This window comes from Diachasma alloeum, unplaced genomic scaffold, assembly GCF_001412515.2.
Source record: "Diachasma alloeum isolate Michigan unplaced genomic scaffold, Dall2.0 Dall_scaffold_00203, whole genome shotgun sequence".
In the NCBI taxonomy this organism is placed as follows: domain Eukaryota; kingdom Metazoa; phylum Arthropoda; class Insecta; order Hymenoptera; family Braconidae; genus Diachasma; species Diachasma alloeum.
The window spans coordinates 1,709,857-1,716,470 of NW_021680368.1; positions in this window are offsets into that span (position 1 = coordinate 1,709,857).

The window sequence follows — 6,614 nt, forward strand, 5'->3', positions numbered from 1 at the left end:
CGTAGTCAATATGCAGAATGGCGAGCGCCGTGTCTGATTGTCCAACCAGATAAACTCGTTTTTTTCCGATGGAAGAGTGACTTTTTCATGGTAAATAAATATTACAGTTTTGGGGGAGTTAAAGTAGCTCTCTGCCTTTAAGGGGTGCTTTTTCGATTGAAGGATTTTTAAAAACTACAAATGATTAGGGGGAGCTGCCCCTGCACCGTTGAGAAAATTTGGCTGAACACGGAGAGAAATTTTTTAGAATAATTCTATTGCCGCCCCTAGAAATTTTATTGGGGCAAACGTGAATTTTTTCCCGTACACGGAGAGAAATGTTCAGTAAAAATGACGGAACTCGAAGTTCGCTCACCGATTACGGAATCGACTCAGAAAATTTAAGTGACGGTATCGTAATTTTTCACAGGAGATTCAGATAAAAATAACGGAACGCTCTGGAAAAATTCTGTGACAGTTCCGTAAAATTGCCTACGACCATATTTCGCTCCGGAATTACGGAAAAGATACGTAATTTCTATTGAATATTTCTCTCCGTGTATTTCTGTACAAATTCCACAGAAATCCCCAGGAATTTTACCAGAAAAAGGAAGAAATTTTATCTTAACAGCACTAGAGTTTTTCACAGCCGGTAGATTGTAACTTTTTCCAGTACTCGAACTAGAATTTTTCTAGAAAATTTCTCTCCGTGAATTTTTCGGACAAAGACCTTGAGGTTGATTCAGGGGAAAAAGTCAATGGAATTTCAAGTTTCTCGGTGAATTTAAGGGACGTCACAATTTTTTAGCGGCAGGAAGACGGAATTTTTGTAATTTAGGTGAATTTTCAAGTGAAAATGAATTTTACTGGGCAAATTTTCGTGAATTTTGAGGGAATTTCTTTAAAATTCTTGGAATTCAATGAATTTTGAAGAAATTCAAAGAATTTTTAAGAAATTCCCTAAAAATTCAGAGGAATTTGAAATTCAAGGACATAATTTCACTGAATTTTTCTGATTTTTCATCAACTTTTGCGGCATAATTGAACTGAAATTTACAGTTTCTACGGATTTTTCCGTGGAATTATGAATTTTCAATGACAAAATTCCTTGAAATTTCAGTGGAAAATTATGAAGTGTGCACTGTTACAAAAATTTGGCTTAATTTTCCAAAAAAAGACCATGAATCCGATTTAAGAAGGAAAAGTTGATGGAGTTTCAAGTTTCTCGGAAAATTTAAATAAAGTCCCAATTTTTTAGCGGCGGGAAGACAGCAATTCCAAAATTCATGAGAATTTTCAAGTGAAAATGAATATTCACTGCCAAATTCCCTTCAGTTTTCAGGGAATGCCTTAAAAAAAATTGGGATTCGAGGAATTTTTGAGGAATTTTTTGAAAATTCCGAGGAATCTGGAGTTCAAGGAGAAATTCCTCAGAATTTTTCTGTTTTTTCATTAATTTTCCCGGAATAATTAAACTTCAATTGACAGTTCTCACAGAGTCTCGCAGACGTGTGATTGAGAGTTCTCACGGATTTTCCGGATTTTTTATAAAATTGAATGACAAAATGCCTTACAATTTCGGTAGAAATGTAACTTGTTAGAATTTTCCAAGACTCTTAGCGGAATTCGCAGTGGACAATTTTCAACAGTATGCAAATTTCAAGAAAACTCAAGAAAACCCCCAATTTTTTTATTGTCAGGAAGACGAGAATTCCATAATTTACATAAATTTTGAAAGAATTCCCTGAAAATTGTTTGCAAATCCAGGAATTTTGAAGGAATTCCCTAAATATTCTAAGCAATCTGGAACTCACGGAGAGATTCTTGTGAATTTTCCTGTATTTTCATTAATTTTCCCGGAATAATTAAACTAAAATTCACAGCTCCCACGGATTAGTCCACGAACTGATGAATTTTCAATGATAAAATGCCTCGAAATGACAGTGGAAATGTCACTCATTAGAACTTTCCAAGGCTCCGACCGGAAGAGAAACATTCAATAAAAATTACGTATCTTCTCCGGAATTCCGGAGCGAAATGGGGTTGTGGGAAATTTTACACAACTGTCACGGAATTTTTCCGGAGCGTTCCGTATTTTTAATCTGAATCACCTGTGAAAAATGACGATATCGTCACTTAAATTTTCTGAGTCGATTCCGTACTCGGTGATTGAATTGTGAGTTCCGTAATTTTTACTGAACATTTCTCTCCGTGCAGCAAAAAATTTTCGACAGTGTGCACTGCTCGGCGTTCTGCTGTCATTTTCTTCTCTATCTGTTCCCTGATGTTTTAATTCAAGCAAGAGTTTCTCAAATAATCAAATTAACTCCTCATTCACGGTTTGCGTATATGTATACGCATAGATTCACCTCTGAATTCCGCAGCCTAGTAATGCCTCTTCCGTATATGTTGGGTAGGTATTACAAGGTAAAGAAGGATGCCGCGGGAAAGGGAAAAGGGTATTGTACGCATTACGTTCAGTAAGTAGGCACGCCGTCGGATGTTATACGGTACATCGGCATGGTGCTCAGAGGCGGAGTCTACACCGACCAACCAGCATCCACGGATTCTCGTGCCGTCGGCTCTCGCACGACTCTGCGTTCCCCTTGGCCTCTCTCTCTCTCTCTCTCTCTCTATCTCTCTCTCTCTCCCGTTGGGAGCCTCTATCTCATTCTTCACGCTGCTGGCAGTCGAAATTATCGTGCATGATGTAATCCCAACGAAAAAATAATTCTGAATTGAATTTTTTCACAAAGATGAAACAAAAATTTTTACGGTTTTTCTCAACTAAATTCATTTTTTTAATTTAATTGACGTGAATTGAATTGAATTCATTCATTGAAGGGCTCAGGCTAGTGCCCATCGAAGCGTGCCACAAGAATATAACATAACAGAAGCATAACATGCCAATCATTATTAAAAAATTTGAAAAAAAAGATGAAAATGTTTTTTTTACGATTCTCGAGCATATCTCAGCGATGAGATGGTTTATACGCATAAAAAATGTTTTATTGAGTGATCCGCAAAATTTCCGATCCACAACTCTACAATGGAGTCCATTTTGCCCCAAAAATATGAACAAAATGAGTTGGAGAATAAGAAATCGTTGATTTTATGAAAATACAAATCTATGAAATTTTATTTTTCCGGCGGAGGCCTCTATTTTATTTTTTCCGCGAGTGGATAATTTTACAATAATTAAAAATTTGTAAAATCATATTTGCCAGATATTGGGTTTCTGTTTTATTAAAATATAACAACGAAATCATCACGTTAGATGGATAATCCGACCGAACAAAAATCTCAATTCAATTTTTTCTCAAAAATAAAAAATTGATTTCTACCAATTTAACGATTTCAGTGATTTTTTCCTATTCAATCAATTTTATTCATCATTTTCGGTTAAAAAAACATTATCCTACGATCCGGAAAATGTCCTATCCAACAGCCTACAATAGACTCCGTTTTGCCCCCAAAATTAACGAAACCCATTGAAAAATGAGAAATAAATAATTTCACGAAAATAAAAAATCTGTAAAATCATATTTGCCAGATATCGGGTTTCTGTTTTATTAAAATATAACGACGAAATCATCACGTTAGATGGATAATCCGACCGAAAAAAAATCTCAAATCAATTTTTTCTCAAAAATAAAAAATTGATTTCTACCAATTTAACGATTTCAGTGATTTTTTCGTTTTCAATCAATTTTATTCATCATTTTCGGTTAAAAAAACATTATCCTACGATCCGGAAAATGTCCTATCCAACCCCCTACAATAGACTCCGTTTTGCCCCCAAAATTAACGAAACCCATTGAAAAATGAGGAATAAATAATTTTACGAACTAAAAAAATTTCTAAAATCATATTATCATCGTGAAATAATTCAACAGACATGTAAACTCATCCACACGATGATGAGCCAAGGCTTTTAGCTCGGCAACAGGCCAAACAGAGCGCAAAAACAGGGCCGACAGCTGAGTGTACACAGGGACCTCTCTTCTCTCCTCTCCTTCCCCCATTACGCCTGTCTCACTTCTCATATCCTACAGACCTCCAAAACGCTTCCAAAATTCACCCCCCCCCTCCCCCCTCATTCCCTGCTTCAACCTTTTTGTGGGCCCCACGTTGTACTCACATCCGAGTCCATTGCACCTATGGGGACCTATGTAAACACCAGTGTGCATTCATTGGCCGACGTAAAACGCACGAGTATGATAGAATGGATCGAAAAAAAGGAATGAAAAAAAAAGAGAGTGAGAATGATTTAATGGTGGGGCGAGCGAATGGTTTGAGGAGCATCGATTAATCGTAAATGGGTAGTTGTCATTGATGAAAAATGTTTGATACATCAGTGATTTTTGTTGCTGCAATGAAAAAAAATTATTTATTTCCTATTTATTACGTGAATATTTGAATATTTTTGATGCATTGAATATTTTCATAATCATAATTTCGAAAGGTTAATCCGCGATTGGAAAAAACTTATTAAAAACTTATTAAAAAACTTATTTTCAAATAAGAAATTGCAAAAGTGCGGATTGTGAGAATTTTTTTGGCAAGAATCAATTTATATTACGATTCATTTGGGAAAATATCAATCTCAAATGGTAAAAAAGAGTATCAACTGTCTACTTGATGCGTTGATTTGACGAATTATGAAAAAAATATAATTATTTGACCTTCATTAAAGACGCGGAAAGCTTCTACTGGCATTAATAACGACATTGTCATACTGTAATAGATTTTTTATATTAAAATTGAGAATTTTACAACAATCAGAGTAAATAATAAAATAAAAAATGCAGTGAAAGATAGACGCGATGATGCGAGTAAAATTTATAATGAAAATGGCCATGAGAGTAGCAATTATTAACCGAAATAAAATTATATCATTAATTTTAATATTTTCAATAAATAAATTCATCATATCAATAATAATAATAATTACGATAGCGTCACATATGGCGAGACAATTTCATAAATAAATGTCAAATGTAATATTGACGGAAAACTGCACGAAAAATAATGGTGATGAACAATTTAATAAAGTAAACAAGAGTAAGTTCAGTCATAATGCATTATCATACATTGTCAAATATAAATTCCTATAAAATTGTTCGTTCAATATCAAATAGGTTTTACAACGTTTCAAATATCGTGACAGTCTTTAGAAATTATCATAAAAGAAAGATTAATTGACTTCATCACTAAAGTTCTAATTTTATTCAGACAATTTACCCAAGAGAATAATTATGATTTGAATTATCATTATATTGTATCTTAATCCACATGAATATCTGGACTAAATGGAACCTCTAGGTTTTCTCTTCTTTATTCATTTATTATAATATATGCCCACAAAAAAATAATTCTTAGTTATAAATTTTTTGTACTGTCTTTTAAAGTATAATTGATATCGTGTTAATGGTCTCGCACATAAACACTAAATCATAATTGAAAATGTCGACAATAAATGATTACCAAAAATACAGACAAGTATTTAGCTTAAGGTTTGGCCATGAGAAATCAGGCAGAGGCCTGGGCTATCGTGATTTTCTGATATTCTGTTCTTAGAATCATCTCAATTTTCTTTTACGGATGATTTAATTCTCTACATTTTATTTCGGGTTCAAATTCCTATTTCCTTTTTTAAAACTTTAATTTGAAAATTTAAATATAAAATAATTCTCTAAATAGATAAAAACGATTTAATTCATATTTAAATATAAATTAATTCTCTATATTTTCCTTCGCGTTTAAATTCCTATTTCCTTCTTCTAAAATGAAATTTCAAAATTTAATAATCTCACACTATTGTTCGAACGAATAAAAAAATTCAAGAGTTCCATTTGACTTTGGAAATCTCAGTTCATCCTCCAAAAATTCTCAATTTCCTTTAATTCCCCCTGTTGACTCAATATTTCTAATTTCGATGAGTCTCCAAGATTCTTCATTTTTCATCAAACGAATGTCGGCAACTCCCGGATTCTTGCCCCGGAGCTCTAAAAGAACCTAAAAAGAACGAAGAGCACCAACAACGAAGTAGAAGAAGGACGAAAACCGAAGGGAGTTTCATGAGTGAATTTTATTGCGCGATTATATTGAATCCCTAGGAGCCAACCAACTTTCCTCTCTGCAGCCCCCCACTCTCTCTTTTCAGTCGCGAAACCCCACTGGGACACGTCGAGCTCAAACATCCCCAGTTCGTTCTGAATTCACCTCTCCCAAAACATTTTATCTCCCTCTTCACTCTTCACTCTCACCCTCAACGTTTTTTATTTTCAAACCCTATTTACAATATCCACCAAGACACAGAGAGATCAACGTTTGTGTTGTCAAGAGATTATCCGCTTGGTCTTTAGCAGAATGTATATACATTCGAAACCGCTAAAAGGAGCACTTATTTGATGTCATTTTTATTCAATGCTTTTTGGGGACTGGGAAAACTGCTGTTGAGAGGGTATTTGATGGGTTTATTTGTGTTTTCAGCGAGTTTCATTAAATATTTGAACATTGTGGTTGAAAAAAAATCATCAAGTTAATTTTATTCACTCAAAAACTCACGGTATCTCGTTATTTGAGAAGACTTATTAAAAAAATTGTTGACAACTGTGGAATTCCTCCCCCCC